Source organism: Oncorhynchus tshawytscha, linkage group LG32 (assembly GCF_018296145.1).
Source record: "Oncorhynchus tshawytscha isolate Ot180627B linkage group LG32, Otsh_v2.0, whole genome shotgun sequence".
NCBI classification, from domain to species: Eukaryota; Metazoa; Chordata; class Actinopteri; order Salmoniformes; family Salmonidae; genus Oncorhynchus; species Oncorhynchus tshawytscha.
This window is the reverse complement of record NC_056460.1, coordinates 8,025,331-8,047,947: the sequence shown is the minus strand read 5'-3', so window position 1 is coordinate 8,047,947 and position 22,617 is coordinate 8,025,331. Positions and strand designations below refer to the sequence as shown.

Sequence of the window (22,617 nt, the reverse complement as noted above, 5' to 3'; positions counted from 1 at the left end):
AGCACTGTAGATGAGGGTCACTTTTTCCATGTTGAGTCAGGATGTAATGTCCAAGCATTTCCATAGCAATTTGTCCTCTGCAGCAGAATTTAATTTCGCATGTGGACATTTTGAATTGAAGCGCTTACCTTTTGGGCAGTCTGCCCCCCACAGTCTGCCCCCCAAACTATTTTCCACCGTTGATACTAAACCTTCAGCTCTGTGCAAGTTTAGTAGCAAAGTCAGTACAGCCACTGTGTTAATAAAGGAGCTGTACGGAACTGTAGCCTCTAGGGGTGCTCCTGAGCCAATCAGGGTCCTCTAAATGGGTTCCCTAAATGAATACAATTACAGAAATATTGTCCAGAAATGAACAGAAAGTGTTTTGCCTATCATATTTCCTCAAACCCAACAACAATAGCCGCATTGTTTGGTCTGGATGAATGTCATAGGAGGTCATCTACTGCCACTGTTTATGCAGAGAGAGCTCTGTAAAACAAACAACCCAGGCCCAAAACACACAATGGTTTCCATCACTTCTAAATGGGATGTGCCTACAGTCTTGTCTGGGCGATGGAACGCAAAAATTAGGTCGTTGGCAGACACTGTGAAGTGAAAAGCACCAACTCAGTGATCTGTGAGTCTAAATTTAAGTCAATGTGATATTTGAAATATGTAAGCCGCATCGTTATCGGCCAGTGGCTTCTCCAGCGGCGGTAATGAAAGGAGGATTGAGATAGAGAGGGGTTCTTCTGAATAGGAGTATATTCTTTAAGTGGGATACTTGACTTGTAGGATAAGATGCTTAACTTCAGTCAAATTAAATTATATACCATGCCTCTCTGAATAAAGATTGCTGTGGGATTTTCTGCTGACATGGAGAAATTGTCCCAAGTTGCATGTAATGCATTTGATGATCGACTGTGTTCCTACTGCATGTACACATAAAGATGAGCAAAAAAAGACTATAAAATAAATAATTCCAATACTGAGCTAAATTGTATGCTACTGTACATATTGTTTTGTACTTATACAATTGCACAGATAAAGAGATTTTGCAAAGTTCATGATGCCATTGACCTTAACAAGGGCCCCAGGATCAGTGGAAGCCAAATAGACCCATACCATCAAATATCCACCACCATATTTTACAGTAGGTATGAGGCCACACATACCAGTGTGGCTTCGAAAAATGGAAGCAAATGCTGATACTGTACCTCATGCCTACTGTAAAATATGGTGGTGGATCTTTGATATTATGGAACTATTTGGCTTCCACTGGTCTTGGTGCTCTTGTTAAGTTCAAGAGCATCATGAACTTTACCAAGTACCAGGACATTTAGCACATCACACAAAACCCACAAATAAATGGTTAATTGACCACAATATCAACATTTTGCAATGACCATCTCAGTCTCTGGATTTGAACCCCATTGAAAACCTGTGGTTTGAATTGAAGTGGGCCGTCCATAAGCTCAGGCGAAGGATATCAAAGATCTGGAAAGATTCTGTATCATGTAATGGTCTAAGATCCCTCCCCAATGTGTTCTACAATCTCATACAACATTTTTAGAAACGTCTAAATGTCGTTATCCTCACAAGGGAAGAGTGCTGGAGTATTGAGAACAGGGGTGCCAATCATTTTGAAGCCTACAGTGAATTCGGAAAGTATTCAGACCCTTTGACTTTTTCCACATTTTGTTATGTTACAGCCTTATTCTAAAATTGATTCAATAGTTTGTTTCCCTCATCAACCTACACACAATACCCCGTAATGACTGAAATAGGACATTTAGCCTAGTGGTTAGAGTGTTGGACTAGTAACCGGAAGGTTGCAAGTTCAAACCCCCAAGCTGACAAGGTACAAATCTGTCGTTCTTCCCCTGAACAGGCAGTTAACCCACTGTTCCTAGGCCGTCATTGAAAATAAGAATTTGTTCTTAACTGACTTGCCTGGTTAAATAAAAAGGTTAAAAAAAACAAATTGACATACTGTAAGTATTCAGACCCTTTACTCAGTACTTTGTTGAAGCACCTTTTGCAGCGATTACAGCCTTGAGTCTTCTTGGGGCATGATGTTACAAGCTTGGCACACCTGTATTTGGGGAGTTACTCCCATTTTTTTCTGCAGATCCTATCAAGCTCTGTCAAGTTGGATGGGGAGCGTGCTGCAAAGCTATTTTCAGGTCTCTCCAAAGATGTTTGATCGGGTTCAAGTCCGGGCTCTGGCTGGGCTACTCAGGGACATTCAGAGACTGCATTGTCTTGGCTGTGTGCTTAGGGTCGTTGTCCTGTTGGGAGGTGAACCTTCACACCAGTCTGAGGTCCTGAGCGCTCTGGAGTAGGATTTCATCAAGGATTTCTTTACTTTGCTCCGTTCATCTTTCCCTTGATCCTGACTAGTCTCCCAGTCCCTTCTGCTGAAAAACATCCCCACAACATGATGCTGCCACCACCATGCTTCACCGTAGGGATGGTGCCAGGTTTCCTCCAGATGTGACGCTTGGCATTCAGGCCAAAGACTTCAATCTTGGTTTCATCAGACCAGAGAATCTTGTTTCTCATGGTCTGGGAGTCCTTTATGTGCCTTTTGGTAAACTGCAAGTGGGCTTTCATGTGCCTTTTACTGAGGAGTGGCTTCCGTCTGGCCACTCTACCACAAAGGCCTGATTAGTGGAGTGCTGCAGAGATGGTTGTCCTTCTGGAAGGTTCTCCCATCTCCACAGCGGAACTCTGAAGCTCTGACAGAGTGAGTATCGGGCTCTTGGTCACCTCCCTGACCAAGGCTCTTCTCCCTTGACTGCTCAGTTTGTTTTGGCGACCAGCTCTAGGATGGGTCTTGGTGGTTCCAAACTTGTTCCATTTAAGAATGATGGAGGCCACTGTTCTTGGGGACCTTCAATGCTGCAGACATTTTTTTGACCCTTTCCCAGATCTGTGCCTCGACACAATCCTGTCAACTGTGGGAGCTTATATAGACAGTTGTGTGCCTTTCCAAATGATGTCCAATTGAATTAACCACAGGTGGACTTCAATAAAGTTGTAGAAACATCTTAAGGATGATCAATGGAAACAGGATGAACCTGAGCTCAATTTTGAGTCTCATAGCAAAAGGTCTGAATACTTATGTAAATAAGGTATTTCTAGTTTTTTAAATTTTAATACCTTTGCAAAAATGTCTAAAAAGCAGTTTTCGATTTGTCATCATGGGGTATTGTGTGTAGATTGATGAGGGAAAATAATAATTTTATCAATTTTAGAATAAGGCTGTTACTTAACAAAATGTGGAAAAAGTGAAGGGGTCTGAATTCTTTCCGAATGCACTGTCTTTTTTAGATCTATTTCTCTACGTAATTGTATTAGTATATAATAATATGATTTTTCCATAGTTTTTTGCATACAATATCAAATCAAATTTAGTTGGTCACATACAGTACATATACTTAGCAGATGTTATTGCGGGTGTAGCGAAATGCAACTTAGCTCAGTATTTGTATTCTTTATTTTATCAAATATTTTTTCTCATCTTCATGAAGGGTGCCAATAATGTTGGACCTGACTGTAGTTGGCACTACAGACAGAACTTGCTAGAACTGAAAAACCAAGATGCTCAAGCACATTTTGCAAGTATCATTCTTTAGTCTGTTTCTTCTCTCAATACTTCTCAATGGGGGGCATTGTTTCAAAAATATCCATTTATTTACTTAAACATGTGTGAACCAAAATATTGGAATGATTGAACAGAAATAGGACTCGACATACTGCATTGTAGGACCATGTGACCGCACCAGTTGACCACTCAGTGCCCACAGCCCCACACTACTATCTAGCTGTGGCAGCCAAGGAGGGTGCTGTGAAAGGGGCAGTGGCCCTTTTTTTTTATGTTGACCCTACCCTGACCCCTTTGTAGGGGCCCTAACCATTTCACAGGAAGACCCCAATGCTTTAAAAGCACAATACAGGATGAGACCACCACCGTCTTGCTATTAAGCCCCAATAAAACGGAGTGACCCAGGGGCTAATTGAGGCCCCGTGCTACGGTGTCAAATTAAAAGCAACTGCTGCACCACCACAGACTGGAAATAATGCCTCTAATTAGGTGTTGAATTGAACAACATAAGGAAAGTTCTTTACCGGTGTAAATACAGGTGGTACTCAAAATAGGAAATTAGTATTTAGGCCTACAGAAAGAGCTCATACTGTCTGTATGGAAAACAGTAGCTAACAACCAACAGAGGTTTACTAGCACTGGTGAAAGTACTTAACTAAGAGGTTAAGTAAAACATACTTTAAAGTACTACTTAAGTAGTTGAGTATCTGTACTTTACTTTACTATTCATATTTTTGACAACTTTTACTCAATTTTCCCGGACACCCAAAAGTACTCGTTACATTTTCAATGATTAGCAGGACAGGAAAATGGTCCAATTCACACACTTATCAAGAGAACATCGCTGGTCACCTACTGCCTCTGATCTGGCAGACTAAACACTCATGCTTTATTTGTAAATGATGTCTGAGTGTTGGAGTGTGCCTCTGGCTATCCATAAATAAGTAAAAACAAGAGAATTGTGCCGTCTGGTTGGCTTAATATTAGGAATAAGAAATGATTTACACTTTTACTTGTACTTTTGATAGTTAAGTATATTTGAGCAATTACATTTACCATCGAAACTTAAGTAAATTTAAAACCAAATACTTTTAGACTTTTACTCAAGTAGTATTTTCGGGAAAGGTATCTTTACTTTGAATCAAATATGACAATTGAACACTCTTTCCACCACTGTTTACTATTCAGGCATACTCTAAGGTTACAAGTGGTACAAGTCAAGCTGTAGACTATATGTTTCTTCGAGCTGCAATAAAATGTGAAAACTTCTTGCCACGTATGAACAGTTACAACATCAAATTGCACAACAATAAATTCATGTCATCCCTCTTATTCCTACACCCCATATACCCTAGCCCCAAAAGAACAGACGAAAACAGAGAGAGAGGGGTGGGGGGGGGGGTATCATTATAAATAACGCCGATATTGATAGTTTAAAGAGTGTGGCAGTTGGAGGAGTGATAACTCTGGTTGAAGCCTCCCCGTAAACACTAATAAAATGAAGTGTATCAGAAGGGGGCGTGGCCCAGGCTTCCCTTTGAACAGGCTCTGTGATCGGTTCCCCTCTCAATTAGCTCATTGTCCACTTCAGCTGGGGGGGTTACTCTCTGCTGGCTCCCTTTGAAGTGATTATCCCTTTATCTCGAGCCTGACCGAGGAGTAATATCTGGAGGACAATGGAAAATGAAAGCCCATATGTAGAAGCCCACAGTACTTCCGGCGCCGACAGAGATGGCCGCATCGCTTCGCGTTCCTAGGAAACTATGCAGTTTTTTGTTTTTTTACGTGTTATTTCTTACACTAGTACCCCAGGTCATCTTAGGTTTCTTTACATACAGCCGACAAGAACTACTGAATATAAGATCAGCGTTAACTCACCATCAGTACGACCAAGAATATGTTTTTCGCGACGCGGATCCTGTGTTCTGCCTTACAACCAGTGTAACCGAGTGGATCACATGCAGCGACCAAAAAAAAAACGACTCAGAAAAAGAGGGAAACGAAGCGGTCTTCTGGTCAGACTCCGGAGACGGGCACATCGTGCACCACTCCCTAGCATTCTTCTTGCCAATGTCCAGTCTCTTGACAACAAGGTTGATGAAATCCGAGCAAGGGTAGCATTCCAGAGGGACATCAGAGACTGTAACGTTCTCTGCTTCACGGAAACATGGCTAACTGGAGAAACGCAATCCGAAGCGGTGCAGCCAGCGGGTTTCTCCACGCATCGCGCCGACAGAAACAAACATCTTTCTGGTAAGAAGAGGGGCGGGGGCGTATGTCTTATGGCCAACGTGACATGGTGTGATGAAAGAAACATACAGGAACTCAAATCCTTCTGTTCACCTGATTTAGAATTCCTCACAATCAAATGTAGACCGCATTATCTACCAAGAGAATTCTCTTCGATTATAATCACAGCCGTATATATCCCCCAAGCAGACACATCGATGGCTCTGAACGAACTTTATTTAACTCTCTGCAAACTGGAAACGATTTATCCGGAGGCTGCATTCATTGTAGCTGGGGATTTTAACAAGGCTAATCTGAAAACAAGACTCCCTAAATTTTATCAGCATATCGATTGCGCAACCAGGGGTGGAAAGACCCTGGATCATTGTTACTCTAACTTCCGCGACGCATATAAGGCCCTGCCCCGCCCCCCTTTCGGAAAAGCTGACCACGACTCCATTTTGTTGATCCCTGCCTACAGACAGAAACTAAAACAAGAAGCTCCCACGCTGAGGTCTGTCCAACGCTGGTCCGACCAAGCTGACTCCACACTCCAAGACTGCTTCCATCACGTGGACTGGGAGATGTTTCGTATTGCGTCAGACAACAACATTGACGAATACGCTGATACGGTGTGCGAGTTCATTAGAACGTGCATTGAAGATGTCGTTCCCATAGCAACGATTAAAACATTCCCTAACCAGAAACCGTGGATTGATGGCAGCATTCGTGTGAAACTGAAGGCACGAACCACTGCTTTTAATCAGGGCAAGGTGTCTGGTAACATGGCTGAATACAAACAGTGCAGCTATTCCCTCCGCAAGGCTATCAAACAAGCTAAGCGCCAGTACAGAGACAAAGTAGAATCTCAATTCAACGGCTCAGACACAAGAGGTATGTGGCAGGGTCTACAGTCAATCACGGACTACAGGAAGAAACCCAGCCCAGTCACGGACCAGGATGTCTTGCTCCCAGGCAGACTAAATAACTTTTTTGCCCGCTTTGAGGACAATACAGGGTCACTGACACGGCCTGCAACGGAAACATGCGGTCTCTCCTTCACTGCAGCCGAAGTGAGTAAGACATTTAAACGTGTTAACCCTCGCAAGGCTGCAGGCCCAGACGGCATCCCCAGCCGCGCCCTCAGAGCATGCGCAGACCAGCTGGCCGGTGTGTTTACGGACATATTCAATCAATCCCTATACCAGTCTGCTGTTCCCACATGCTTCAAGAGGGCCACCATTGTTCCTGTTCCCAAGAAAGCTAAGGTAACTGAGCTAAACGACTACCGCCCCGTAGCACTCACATCCGTCATCATGAAATGCTTTGAGAGACTAGTCAAGGACCATATCACCTCCACCCTACCTGACACCCTTGACCCACTCCAATTTGCTTACCGCCCAAATAGGTCCACAGACGATGCAATCTCAACCACACTGCACACTGCCCTAACCCATCTGGACAAGAGGAATACCTATGTGAGAATGCTGTTCATCGACTACAGCTCGGCATTCAACACCATAGTACCCTCCAAGCTCGTCATCAAGCTCGAGACCCTGGGTCTCGACCCCGCCCTGTGCAACTGGGTACTGGACTTCCTGACGGGCCGCCCCCAGGTGGTGAGGGTAGGCAACAACATCTCCTCCCCGCTGATCCTCAACACTGGGGCCCCACAAGGGTGCGTTCTGAGCCCTCTCCTGTACTCCCTGTTCACCCACGACTGCGTGGCCATGCACGCCTCCAACTCAATCATCAAGTTTGCGGACGACACAACAGTGGTAGGCTTGATTACCAACAACGACGAGACGGCCTACAGGGAGGAGGTGAGGGCCCTCGGAGTGTGGTGTCAGGAAAATAACCTCACACTCAACGTCAACAAAACTAAGGAGATGATTGTGGACTTCAGGAAACAGCAGAGGGAACACCCCCATCCACATCGATGGAACAGTAGTGGAGAGGGTAGCAAGTTTTAAGTTCCTCGGCATACACATCACAGACAAACTGAATTGGTCCACTCACACAGACAGCATCGTGAGGAAGGCGCAGCAGCGCCTCTTCAACCTCAGGAGGCTGAAGAAATTCGGCTTGTCACCAAAAGCACTCACAAACTTCTACAGATGCACAATCGAGAGCATCCTGGCGGGCTGTATCACCGCCTGGTATGGCAACTGCACCGCCCTCAACCGTAAGGCTCTCCAGAGGGTAGTGAGGTCTGCACAACGCATCACCGGGGGCAAACTACCTGCCCTCCAGGACACCTACACCACCCGATGCTACAGGAAGGCCATAAAGATCATCAAGGACATCAACCACCCGAGCCACTGCCTGTTCACCCCGCTGCCATCCAGAAGGCGAGGTCAGTACAGGTGCATCAAAGCTGGGACCGAGAGATTGAAAAACAGCTTCTATCTCAAGGCCATCAGACTGTTAAACAGCCACCACTAACATTGAGTGGCTACTGCCAACACACTGTCAATGACACTGACTCTACTCCAGCCACTTTAATCATGGGAATCGATGGGAAATGATGTAAATATATCACTAGCCACTTTAAACAATGCTACCTTATATAATGTTACTTACCCTACATTGTTCATCTCATATGCATACGTTGATACTGTACTCTATATCATCGACTGCATCCTTATGTAATACATGTATCACTAGCCACTTTAACTATGCCACTTGGTTTACATACTTATCTCATATGTATATACTGTACCCGATATCATCTACTGTATCTTGCCTATGCTGCTCTGTACCATCACTCATTCATATATCCTTATGTACATATTCTTTATCCCCTTACACTGTGTATGACAGTAGTTTTTTTTTGGAATTGTTAGTTAGATTACTTGCTCGTTATTACTGCATTGTCGGAACTAGAAGCACAAGCATTTCGCTACACTCGCATTAACATCTGCTAACCATGTGTATGTGACAAATAAAATTTGATTTGATTTGATTTGATAGAAGAGCGTGAATGTCTGTTTATAAAGGGCCACGAGTGAAAAACAGAAAGAAACACCTAAACTGTTGTTTTTTTGGGGGGGTGTCAACACCTATGGAAGATAAACATGTTATGGCTCGTGCCCGAGTTGGCACTTATGACAGAGTTTTTGTGGGTGAAAATTGAAGGAATGTGAAGAAAAAAAAGAAAGAGAGGGTTATCTATCGGCAATGGAGGAAAAGCAAGTAGAGACAGACAGACAGACAGACAGACAGACAGACAGACAGACAGACAGACAGACAGACAGACAGACAGACAGACAGACAGACAGACAGACAGACATCATGATGGATAGATGGAAAGTGAGAAAGAGGAATAGATGGAAGGAAGAAGTAAAGGTGAAGGACAGTGAATGAGAGAAAAAAGAAGAGGGGGTTATCCCATAATGACAAAGACGGATGCAGGGAGAGACTGAAGGAGGAAGAATAGAGAGATAAGGACTCTTGGTGGCAGTCTTTTGGGGTAAAGTGAGGGAGAGTGAAAGAAGAAAAAAAACAGACACGAGTTTCCATCCATAATGACAGATAAACGAAAAGAGAGAAGGAAGGAGGGGGAAGAGATCGAAGAGAGGAGAGAAGTTGTCAGCGGAATCAGATGGCGTTCAAGGCAGCTAGCTCGACGAAGATACAATTAGAGTGTGGCGTTAAGACGGTCTTTGAAGTTGGACATGGTGCATAACACCCTTAACTTTTAGAGAAGCCCGCCATTCATACCCTCCTTAAGGTTTGTTAAGAGGATTCTCTTTCGAGGGCCAATTTGAGAAAATAAACTTTAATTTCCAAATAAGTTGAGAGTGGGCGACATGTGGATGTGTAAACAATATCTGGCGTGACAGAAAGAAACCTGATGATGGTTGTATTAAAACTGGTTGTCCTTGTCCAGGTACATACGTGGGTAGGACATGTAGGTGGGTTTTTGGCACCAAAGATAAATAATTGCTTTCTCTCCCACTCTTTTTGGGGGGTTTTAATCCTGTTCTGCAGTGGCTTAAAAGTTTAATAATGTATAGAAACAATGTCTGATGTTCAGCCTAATCCGTTTGGCCAAGGAAACCTTTGTGTGTGTGCCTACAATATGGCATCCATTTTATCCTCCTCCTCTCTCCTGGTGGGGGTGATGGAATTGAACTGGAGAAAGGTCCATCCTTTTCAGCATTCAGCAGATGCCCCTGGAAAGATCACTGAGATTATTGGCCCGATGCTGATCTACTTTGAATAGCCAAAACTCTCTGATGTGGAGGAGCGGCAGCGCCAAGGGAGGCTGGTCTGGTACGGGGTCATCATAGGCATTCGTTTTCGTTCTCGGTCTCTTTCCTCTCCCTCTCTCCTCTAGCTCTTTATCTCTCTATCTCTCTCATTCTCTTTCTTCTCTCTGTCCATGCAGTCTCACCTGTGTGTCCTTCATGTGTCCTTTTGAAAATATAGAGGTGTCTTTTAGAGCAGGAACTAAAAAAAGTGTGTCCTTTAATCCTGATATACTAAAGAGGGCATATTGTGTGAAAAAGGGTGTCTGCAAATCCACTGTCCATCTATTACAGCAATATGACCCCTGTTGTATTAATAAGCATGCAGTCCCGGCATGGATGCTGCTACCCACAGGCCTCAGCACTAGAACAGTACTTGTTGGGTTGCTGGTCACGTAGCGTGGAAAGGTACTACATGGTTAACTTATGCGCAAACAAACCAATCAGTGACTCATTTTCTATAACAATCGGACAAATGAGACGGAAAAGTGACCCGCTTGAAAGGGAAACGAAAAGTGGATTGGACATAAAGAGCAGAAACAGCATTTGGGTTCTGCCCGCTCTGCTAAAGTGACAAAGTACCATGTTTAACCACGTCTTGTGCTTCTGAGGCTAAGTCCTGACAGGAAGTCAATGAGGCGATCAGGCAAATAAATTGTCCCTATTGATCAAATGAGTGTCCAATGACGGTTGGCGCCGTGACGAGTGAAACGGACGTCAGTGTGCTGCTAACAGTTTAGCTTCCTCCACTGCCCCTGTCCCCATACCAGGCTCGAACCAGTTACCCTCTTCTTCGCAACACACGTGACCGCCCTCCCGTGACAACGTACCAAATGTTCAGCCATACAAAAGGATCCAGTTGGACAGCGCAATCGGATACATTTCAAGCTACGGTACATTCTTAACTCCACTGCACAAGCGTTGGTTCTCCACAGACCTGGGTTCAAATACTATTGGAAATCATTTCAGATACTTGATCTGTTCTGGACTGAGCGTGCCTGGTACAAAGTAACCGATAGAATAGTCTCAAAAGTGCAAACCCCACCCATCCTGCCACTCCAGGCGGACGAGCAAACGCACAATGTATTTGAAAGATTTCAAATTGTATTTAGACCCAGGTGACGTAATCAAACTCACACCCCGACACCTGTAGAAGTACAATGTTTACAGTTGGCCGTCCTGCGCTGGGAAGTTACCCGGGAAGTAACCACATCAAACCTTAACCAGACCACCGAATAGGAGGAGATGTTCATCATATTTACTGTGTCTATACGCAGTGTCGAATGTCCCGGAAAAGTAATTAAAGTCAAGTAAACCAGCGTGTAATCGTCATACACCTATCAAATGTCTACACTGGGTTGGTGACTCCTCCGACAAAGTCAAACACACCACTGTGTATTAATCGCAAACCTATTAAATATCTCAGTGACCGTTTTTTTTTTTAATACACATACGCCCTATTCCGTTCTTAACTTGGTAATAGGATATACTTACCCTAAACTTGAACTTACTCTAAACTTAAATCATATCCTTAATTTACCCTATTGCCCTAATCCTTCAGTTTAATTTTATTTATTTTTTTAAAGTTGATTTCCATTTAAACATCTGCTATACTGCATACTGTATATAAATAATTCTGTCCCCACAAGGTTATCGTGTTTTCTAAACAGTAGATACACGCTCGGTGGATCCAGTGGAATTGTGGGAGCTACAGACACGGAAGAGAGAGCCAGAGCAGGCTTCTGTGACCTCGACCAGGGCCAGCTGCAAATGATTTATCATCTCGTCAGTATCTCTTCTTCTGAGGTAGTCCAAGACAAGTCCAAGACAAGAGAGAATATGGGAGATTTGCTTTGCAACCAGTGTTGTGGGATGTTGCTGGCTTCCCTGCTTTGTGTCAGCCTTTTCCACAGGTGTGAATAGGGGGGGGGTTCAAAAACAGTGCACACAGATAGGCAAGGAACATCAACAAAGGCATTGGTGCGGTGCTTCTCTCTGTGCTTGTAGGACAGGAGATAGGGAAAACATTCCCACAGAGAGAGAGGGAGAGAGGGTAAAGAAAAGCATGCTGGGAAAACATTCAAATTCCTTTCGTATCGTGCTATTAGATGTGGGGGAAAAAAAAAACACATTTCGCTTTGGATGAGGACTGTAAACCTCATGATGATTAGATCCATGCTCTATTGTGGCTACCGTATATCTCTTGGCAAATAAGGATTTTTGGTACAGAAGTCTGACGATAGTACACCATCTATGTGGTGGCAGAGGAACAGAGAATAAAATGGAGAAACAAATGTACATTATGCTTCCTGATTGTTGAGGTCAACAGCGTTCAAAAGGCCGTGTTGCAATAACACTCATGCCGTACTCGTTCTAGTGGCCTCTTTCAACTTGGTAGACCTCCAAGGCAAAGCACAACTAATCACCGTTAGTCCCCAACGGAATTGGGATGTGTCAACAGAGCAGTTTGAAAGGAGCATGCTCCCATGTTTACCCTCCCGCACCTGCGATGGGGGTGATAGAGAGAGAACAAAGGAAAATATAGAAAGAAGGAGAGAGAGAGAACAAGGAGAGAGACAGAAAGAGAGAGAGAGAACAAGGAGAGAGACAGAAAGAGAGAGAGAGAACAAGGAGAGATACAGAAAGAGAGAGAACAAGGAGAGAGACAGAAAGAGAGAGAACAAGGAGAGAGACCGAAAGAGAGAGGAGAGAACAAGGAGAGACACAGAAAGAGCGAGAGAACAAGGAGAGAGACCGAAAGAGAGAGAGAACAAGGAGAGAGACCGAAAGAGAGAGAGAACAAGGAGAGATACAGAAAGAGAGAGAGAACAAGGAGAGATACAGAAAGAGAGAGAGAGAACAAGGAGAGAGACAGAAAGAGAGAGAGAACAAGGAGAGATACAGAAAGAGAGAGAGAACAAGGAGAGAGACCGAAAGAGAGAGAGAACAAGGAGAGATACAGAAAGAGAGAGAGAGAACAAGGAGAGAGACAGAAAGAGAGAGAACAAGGAGAGAGACAGAAAGAGAGAGAACAAGGAGAGATACAGAAAGAGAGAGAGAACAAGGAGAGATACAGAAAGAGAGAGAGAACAAGGAGAGATACAGAAAGAGAGAGAGAACAAGGAGAGATACAGAAAGAGAGAGAACAAGGAGAGATACAGAAAGAGAGAGAGAGAACAAGGAGAGATACAGAAAGAGAGAGAACAAGGAGAGATACAGAAAGAGAGAGAACAAGGAGAGAGAGAGAAAGAGAGAGAGAACAAGGAGAGAGACAGAAAGAGAGAGAACAAGGAGAGATACAGAAAGAGAGAGAGAACAAGGAGAGATACAGAAAGAGAGAGAGAACAAGGAGAGACACAGAAAGAGCGAGAGAACAAGGAGAGAGACAGAAAGAGAGAGAACAAGGAGAGATACAGAAAGAGAGAGAGAACAAGGAGAGAGACAGAAAGAGAGAGAACAAGGAGAGATACAGAAAGAGAGAGAACAAGGAGAGATACAGAAGAGAGAGAACAAGGAGAGAGACAGAAAGGGAGAGAGAACAAGGAGAGAGACAGAAAGAGAGAGAACAAGGAGAGAGACCAGAAAGAGAGAGGAGAGAACAAGGAGAGACAGAAAGAGAGAGAACAAGGAGAGATACAGAAAGAGAGAGAGAACAAGGAGAGACCAGACAGAAAGAGCGAGAGAACAAGGAGAGAGACAGAAAGAGAGAGAACAAGGAGAGATACAGAAAGAGAGAGAGAACAAGGAGAGAGACCGAAAGAGAGAGAGAACAAGGAGAGAGACAGAAAGAGAGAGAACAAGGAGAGATACAGAAAGAGAGAGAACAAGGAGAGAGACAGAAAGAGAGAGAGAACAAGGAGAGAGACAGAAAGAGAGAGAACAAGGAGAGATACAGAAATAGAGAGAACAAGGAGAGAGACAGAAAGAGAGAGAACAAGGAGAGAGACCGAAAGAGAGAGGAGAGAACAAGGAGAGACACAGAAAGAGCGAGAGAACAAGGAGAGAGACCGAAAGAGAGAGAGAACAAGGAGAGAGACCGAAAGAGAGAGAGAACAAGGAGAGATACAGAAAGAGAGAGAACAAGGAGAGATACAGAAAGAGAGAGAGAACAAGGAGAGATACAGAAAGAGAGAGAACAAGGAGAGAGACAGAAAGAGAGAGAACAAGGAGAGAGACAGAAAGAGAGAGAGAACAAGGAGAGACACAGAAAGAGCGAGAGAACAAGGAGAGAGACCGAAAGAGAGAGAACAAGGAGAGAGACAGAAAGAGCGAGAGAACAAGGAGAGAGACAGAAAGAGAGAGAACAAGGAGAGATACAGAAAGAGAGAGAGAACAAGGAGAGACACAGAAAGAGCGAGAGAACAAGGAGAGAGACAGAAAGAGAGAGAACAAGGAGAGATACAGAAAGAGAGAGAGAACAAGGAGAGAGACCGAAAGAGAGAGAGAACAAGGAGAGAGACAGAAAGAGAGAGAACAAGGAGAGATACAGAAAGAGAGAGAACAAGGAGAGATACAGAAAGAGAGAGAACAAGGAGAGAGACAGAAAGAGAGAGAACAAGGAGAGAGACCGAAAGAGAGAGGAGAGAACAAGGAGAGACACAGAAAGAGCGAGAGAACAAGGAGAGAGACCGAAAGAGAGAGAGAACAAGGAGAGAGACAGAAAGAGAGAGAGAACAAGGAGAGATACAGAAAGAGAGAGAGAACAAGGAGAGATACAGAAAGAGAGAGAGAGAACAAGGAGAGAGACAGAAAGAGAGAGAGAACAAGGAGAGATGAAGAAAGAGAGAGAGAACAAGGAGAGAGACCGAAAGAGAGAGAGAACAAGGAGAGATACAGAAAGAGAGAGAGAACAAGGAGAGATACAGAAAGAGAGAGAACAAGGAGAGAGACAGAAAGAGAGAGAACAAGGAGAGATACAGAAAGAGAGAGAGAACAAGGAGAGATACAGAAAGAGAGAGAGAACAAGGAGAGATACAGAAAGAGAGAGAACAAGGAGAGATACAGAAAGAGAGAGAACAAGGAGAGATACAGAAAGAGAGAGAGAGAACAAGGAGAGATACAGAAAGAGAGAGAACAAGGAGAGATAGAGAAAGAGAGAGAGAACAAGGAGAGAGACAGAAAGAGAGAGAACAAGGAGAGATACAGAAAGAGAGAGAGAACAAGGAGAGATACAGAAAGAGAGAGAACAAGGAGAGATACAGAAAGAGAGAGAGAACAAGGAGAGAGACAGAAAGAGAGAGAACAAGGAGAGATACAGAAAGAGAGAGAGAACAAGGAGAGAGACAGAAAGAGAGAGAACAAGGAGAGATACAGAAAGAGAGAGAACAAGGAGAGATACAGAAAGAGAGAGAGAACAAGGAGAGAGACAGAAAGAGAGAGAACAAGGAGAGATACAGAAAGAGAGAGAACAAGGAGAGATACAGAGAGAGAGAGAACAAGGAGAGAGACAGAAAGAGAGAGAGAACAAGGAGAGAGACAGAAAGAGAGAGAACAAGGAGAGAGACCGAAAGAGAGAGGAGAGAACAAGGAGAGACACCGAAAGAGCGAGAGAACAAGGAGAGAGACCGAAAGAGAGAGAGAACAAGGAGAGAGACCGAAAGAGAGAGAGAACAAGGAGAGAGACCGAAAGAGAGATAGAACAAGGAGAGAGACAGAAAGAGAGATAGAGAAAGAGAGAGAGAACAAGGAGAGAGAACAAGGAGAGATACCGAAAGAGAGAGAGAACAAGGAGAGAGACAGAAAGAGAGAGAGAACAAGGAGAGAGACCGAAAGAGCGAGAGAACAAGGAGAGAGACAGAAAGAGAGAGAGAACAAGAAGAGAGAACAAGGAGAGATACAGAAAGAGAGAGAACAAGGAGAGAGACAGAAAGAGAGAGAACAAGGAGAGAGACCGAAAGAGAGAGAGAACAAGGAGAGAGACAGAAAGAGAGAGAACAAGGAGAGAGACAGAAAGAGAGAGAGGGGGAAATAAAGACAGAGAACGAGGGAGCGACAGAACAGGAGAGTGAGAACATGGGGATCGTTCCCTCCCCTCCCTTCAGAATCAAATCCGGTGCCATTAAATGTGAGCAAACAGCTCCTCCCTGGTATCATTGCTGAGTTTGTTTTCAAGTGGAAATGAGCTGATGGCTCGGTGGCGATTAGCCCCGCGGCTAACATGAAAGGAGAGGAAAAGACAGCTGCTAATTTCCTCCTCTGACCTTTCTGCTCCCGCTGGTATTTCATACAAACGTTGTGGTTTATGGGGCTAACAGCTCTCTGCTACTGGGGGGATTACAGTAACAGAGACCTCTTTCTACGAATCTTTCTCTGAAACACGCTCGCGCACACACACACATATACGGATATATACACACACACACGCATAAATGCGCAGGCACACACACACACACACATATACGGATATATACACACACACACGCAGGCACACACACACACACACATATACGGATATATACACACACACACGCATACATGCGCACGCACGCACGCACGCACGCACGCACGCACGCACGCACGCACGCACGCACGCACGCACGCACGCACGCACGCACGCACGCACGCACGCACACGCACGCACGCACGCACGCACGCACGCACACACACACGCACGCACGCACACGCACGCACGCACGCACGCACGCACGCACGCACGCACGCACGCACGCACACACACACACACACACACACACACACACACACACACACACACACACACACACACACACACACCTGCCCCCAATTTTACACGATATAAGGTTAAAAAATACATACACTCTTAAAAAAAAGGGTGCCATCTAGAACCTAAAAGGGTTCTTTGGCTGTCCACATAGGAGAACCCTTTGAAGAACCCTGTTTTTGGTTCCAGGTAGAACCCCTTTGGTTCCAGGTAGAACAAGTTTGGGTTCCATATAGAACCTTTTCCACAGAGGGTTCTACATGGAACCTAAAAGGGTTGTCCTATGGGGACAGCGGGATAACCCTTTTAGAGACCTTATATTCTAACATCCCAGACCAACTCAAGCCCTTCGACCCCTGTGGCACAAGGAATATGACACCAGCCACTCTAAAAGGGCCTTCCCTCTTGTCCTTCTTGTCTGTGAACTTTTTACACTGGGACAATCCTCACACTTCAAACTAAATGTTTCATAAAGGCCGACTTCCAATGAGAACAAAAAACATCTGCTGAGAAGCGGATAAGAACATTTGTGATTTTTCGGTCAACGATCAAGCATGGGCACGGGCAGTGGGAAGTGGCTTCCATCAAAACCCAGTGGAATACAAATGCATTGGAAATGCACGAGGCACAAGGGAACAAGAGGCCCCACAATGGCCTCCAGGGAGGCGGATACCCAGGAAGCTCGCATCCGGCTGAGCATTCCTCTCCCTCTTGTTCCACTAGCATTGTTGTCAGTCTTACTATCTTGTTTGCCTAAAGGGGAAAAAATACCCACAATTACTTTTTTTTAAAAGCCAATAGTTTTGAGTCTCTATTTCAAACACCAGGGTGGCGATTACCTCATAAATCATGACGAGCTATAGGTAGAGCTATTGGCCAGTCGGTAGAACTACTCTTCTGTTGTGATAAAGGGAAACACTTTGTTGATGGAATGGACCACGAGGATACACTGATTTGGGCCCAAGACTCAGGCTAACCTCTACCCTGTGCAACCATGGCAAGATAAATACTTATTTCAAACAGTGAAAGAAAAGAAAATGTGAAACAGAATCCTTTGTTTTAAATCCAGCCTAACATTTTCCCAACCAAGTTCATGGTCACTCCCCCCGATCTCCCTCCCCCTATCCCGTCCCCCCTAAATTCTCCCTTCTGATCCCTCGCTGGGCCCTTTCTCCCTCTGACTCCACCTTCTGTTCTCACCATCCTCGTCAGGCTCCATTCAGAGTTCAATCGGGTCATTAGCTGAGTGATTACAGTGAGAAAGGACGTCCATTAGTGTGTGTGTGTGTGTGTGTGTATGTATCAATCAGCCAGCGTGAGTGACGACGAGATGCTGTTTGTCTTTCTCATGAAAGGGAGAAGATCAAAAGGGTGGCCACCAGCTGGACCTTCAATCACACTGGGCCAACTCACTTTAGCGCCCCACAGCAGCTGTAGTGTTGAGGAGCCAGTGTGTGTGTGTGTGTGTGTGTGTGTGCGTGTGCGCGTGTGTGCGTGTGTGCGTGTGTGCGTGTGTGCGTGAAGACTGCTGACGTTTAACTATACTAGTGGGGACTTAAGAATAGTAAACAAACATAAAACTGACCAACTGGGGACAATTTGTTAGTACCCACAAGGTCATATGCTATTTCTACACAATGAAAATAAAAGTGTTAATTTAACTCCTATAGAGTTTTATTCAACACTTTCAGATAACATTTGGTCCCAGTCTACATAGTGTTAAAGTTACTATACAGGTAGTGTCACCTTTTCAGAGTTAATTTGACTCAAAATGGTGTTAAAATTCCACTGAATTTAGTTGAATTTACACTGCAATGACTGCATAATTGTACACTCCGATTTAATTCAGACACTAGAGCTCATTGACTCATAATGTTGAAAATACTCACTCTGGGTTCAAATAAGTCAATACTGTAATTTGTTCACCCCCTTTATACTATGTAGGGGGTTTACATGCTCACCAGGCTGCTCATGCTCGTCTGTCCGCGGGTGTGCGATCTAGCGCCTGTTGATTTTGTCCACCCACACCAGATGCAATCAGGATACGCAGGTTGAAATATCAAAACGAACTCTGAACCAACTATATTCATTTTGGAACTGGTATAAAAGCATTAAACATGTACAGTTGAAGTCAGAAGTTTACATACACCTTAGCCAAATACATTTAAACTCAGTTTTTCACAATTCCTGACATTTAATCTTAGTAAAACATTACCTGTCTTACTTAGGTCCGTTAGGATCACCACTTTATTTTAAGAATGTGAAATGTCAGAATAATAGTAGAGAGAATGATTTATTTCATCTTTTATTTCTTTCATCACATTTCCAGTGGGTCAGAAGTTTACATACATTCAATTAGTATTTGGTAGCATTGCCTTTTAAATTGTTTAACTTGGGTCAAATGTTTCGGGTAGCCTTCCACCAGCTTCCCACAATATGTTGGGTGAATTTTGGCCCATTCCTCCTGACAGAGCTGGTGTAACTGAGTCAGGTTTGTAGGCCTCCTCGCTCGCACACGCTTTTTCAGTTCTGCCCACAAATCTTCTATAGGATTGAGGCCATGGCTTTGTGATGGCCACTCCAATACCTTGACTGTGTTGTCCTTAAGCCATTTTGACACAACTTTGGAAGTATGCTTGGGGTCATTGTCCATTTGGAAGACCCATTTACAACCAAGCTTTAACTTCCTGACTGATGTCTTGAGATGTTGCTTCAATATATCCACATAATTTTCCTTTCTCATGATGCCATCTATTTTGTGAAATGCACCAGGCCCTCCTGCAGCAAAGCACCCCCACAACAAGATGCTGCTTCACGGTTGGGATGGTGTTCTTCGGCTTGCAAGCATCCCCCTTTTTCCACCAAACATAACGATGGTCATTGTGGCAAAACAGTTATATTTTTGTTTCATCAGACCAGAGGACATTTCTCCAAAAAGTATGATCTTTGTCCCCATGTGCAGTTGCAAACCATAGTCTAGCTTTTTTATGGCGGTTTTGGAGCAGTGGCTTCTTCCTTGCTGAGCGGCCTTTCACGTTATGTCGATACAGGACTCGTTTTACTGTGGATATATATACTTTGTATCTGTTTCCTCCAGCATCTTCACAGGGTCCTTTGCTGTTGTTCTGGGATTGATTTGCACGTTTCACACCAAAGTACGGTGTGAGAGAACAAGGAGAGGGTCCCCCCCCACAGGGTCCCCCTCTCTTCACTGGGATTCTCTGCCTCTAACCCTATTACAGGGGCTGAGTCACTGGCTTACTGGCGCTCTTCCATGCCGTCCCTAGGAGGGGTGCTTCACTTGAGTGGGTTGAGTCACTGACGAGATCTTCCTGTCTGGGTTGGCGCCCCCCCTTGCGTTGTGCCATAGCGGAGATCTTTGTGGGCTATACTCAGCCTTGTCTCAGGATGGTAAGTTGGTGGTTGAAGATATCCCTCCATCCCTCCACTCCACTGGAGTGTGTACCTCAGTTCATCTTTCAATCACCCACGTGGGTATATGCTCCTACAAACCAATGAGGAGATGGGAGAGGCAGGACTTGCAGCGTGTCAAGCATCACAAATAGTACCAAGTTCTATTTTAGCGCCTGGCTACGCGGACACTCATTGACACACACGAGCGGTGTGGATGCAATGATTGAATAACATGTATGTGTACATTTATTTTATTTTGCAACTCGAGCACACATGACATGAGTGGTGTGGTCAGCATGTTAGAATGAGTGTTAGGGTTAGAATTAGGCTTAGGGTTAGGAGCTAGGGTTGCTTTTAGGGTTAGGGTTAGGAGCTAGGGTTGCTTTTAGGGTTAGGGTTAGGAGCTAGGGTTGCTTTTAGGGTTAGGGTTAGGAGCTAGGATTGCTTTTAGGGTTAGGGTTAGGAGCTAGGATTAGGTTTAGGGTTAGGGAAAATAGGATTTTGAATGGGACTGAATTGTATGTCCCCACAAGGTTAGTTATACAAGACTGTGTGTGTGTGTGTGTGTGTGTGTGTGTGTGTGTGTGTGTGTGTGTGTGTGTGTGTGTGTGTGGTCATGCAAGGTCACCCCTCTCTTTGTATTGTGTCTTTCTGGGAAGTGATTGGCCTGGCTTCGGACTCTAGAGCGCGTGTGTGTGTGCGTGTGTGTTGAGTGTGTGTGTGTGTGTGTGTGTTTGAAAATGTGTGTGTGATGTCAGTATTGGTGTCCTATGGGGACTTGGTCACTGGCCTTTTTTAGCCAGTATCACCAATTGTATCTGTGATGATTTGATGCATCACTTGTTAACAGGTACTCACCACTGGCAGTATGTTGGTCCGCAGTCTCTTCTCCAAAAGTCTCCTCTAGATACAGTCCACCTGCAACCAGATGCAGAAGTTAGTAATTGTATTACTCAATATGTACATAGTATAGTAATATCTGGGTAGTACCATATACTCTATGTTTACAGCCACAAAATGTCTTCACTAACTCCAAAAATGTAAAGGTTAGTATTAAGTGCCTAAAATCTCTTAGATGTTGACATGATCTAAAGATTGAAGACATAGACAGGGAAAGAGACATTGTTTTTACTGTGAACTGGACTTTTACTGTGAATTGGCTCTACTGGCCCTGCAAGTTTGCAGTTCCACTCTTTGATCCAATTAGTCGTGTGTCAGTGTCACAAAAACCCAATAGTGTGTGACATACTTTGAGGTTTGCATAAGTATTTTGTTTAAATGCTTCAACCAAACACTTAATTATCAGGGATGCACAGCCCAGTGCAGTCAGAGTTCAACAAAGACATTTAGGAACCCGGAGGGATGTGTCCCAAATAGCACCCTATTCCCTACATAGTGCACTACCTTTGACCAGAACCCTATGGGTTCCACTCAAAAGTAGTGCACTATATAGGGATTAGGGTGCTGTTTGGGATGCAAAATGAGTAACAGATCCAGGCGCCAACTCTCAAAGACATTCCACAGGCATACCTTATCATATTTCCTTTCAATGCCTCCATCATCCTCCAAGGTTCAAAATGTCACCCTACTTGCTTTTCTCCCCAATATAAATCTTCCTGGCCTCTCGACAGAGAGGATGTCACTTGTTTTGTGTGTGTTGATGTGGAGTTGGAAGAAGGTCATTGACGAAATGCCAAGTTTTCGGGGGGGATTGGCATTTTTTTTCTTTCAGGTTAGAATATTTCCAGTCCCAAATCTCCCCTGTCTTACACACTACCTTCCTGTCAGAGTGTACAAAGGTAGTCCCCTTGTTTGTTACCCTCCTCGGTGTCCTTTGATTCTCATAGACTTCCTGTTCAATGCCCTTGTGTTTTGGCACGACACACCATGTAACACTATCCGGGGGCATGGAGTGATGGGACGCTTTTGATTCTTTTGTCCCCCCCCTGTGATACTACAGACCAGGGGAGGACACTGAGGGACACATACGCATGCACGCACGGGCGCACACACACACACACACACACACACACACACACACACAGGGTTGCGCTCAGTGAAGCCCGGAGATGATGTAATGGCCAAGTATACTCTCAGGTGCGGTGGTGGTGGTGTCACCTATAATGACATCACCGGGGCTGCGCTTATTGAAGAGGCTTAGCCTTTTGGACGGTAAAACAGGAAGTAGAGGAAGACATTACGAAACTAGAACCGACATCAGATCAAAGGGAGAGAATTCCGGGGTGAATACCAGTGTTGGGAACCGGTGTGCCTGTTTGGCTGCTGCACGGTGCCAAAACGGATTCATAAACTTCCTCAAAAGGGTCAGAAAGTTATGTGGACACAACAGTTTGTGTAGAAGCCAATGTCTGAGCCTATATATTGCGCTCTGAGTAAATTCCCCCTGGGAAACAGTCGGAGATGCATTCTTTGCAAAACCTCGGAACACATCC

At 44.5% G+C, this 22,617-nt stretch overlaps 1 protein-coding gene across 1 annotated transcript in view; it reads right to left on the bottom strand.

The window, feature by feature from the left end:
* The window catches only part of LOC112230123 (axin-2), a 46,580-nt gene extending 24,435 nt beyond the window's left edge, over positions 1-22,145 (bottom strand). Inside the window, exons 1-2 of the mRNA XM_042310631.1 lie at positions 21,695-22,145; positions 21,023-21,082 (exon numbers count right to left, since the gene is read on the bottom strand). The gene's annotated coding sequence lies outside the window, so the exon portion shown is untranslated. The remainder of the gene's footprint in view (positions 1-21,022; positions 21,083-21,694) is intronic.
* Positions 22,146-22,617: the final 472 nt, after the last annotated feature.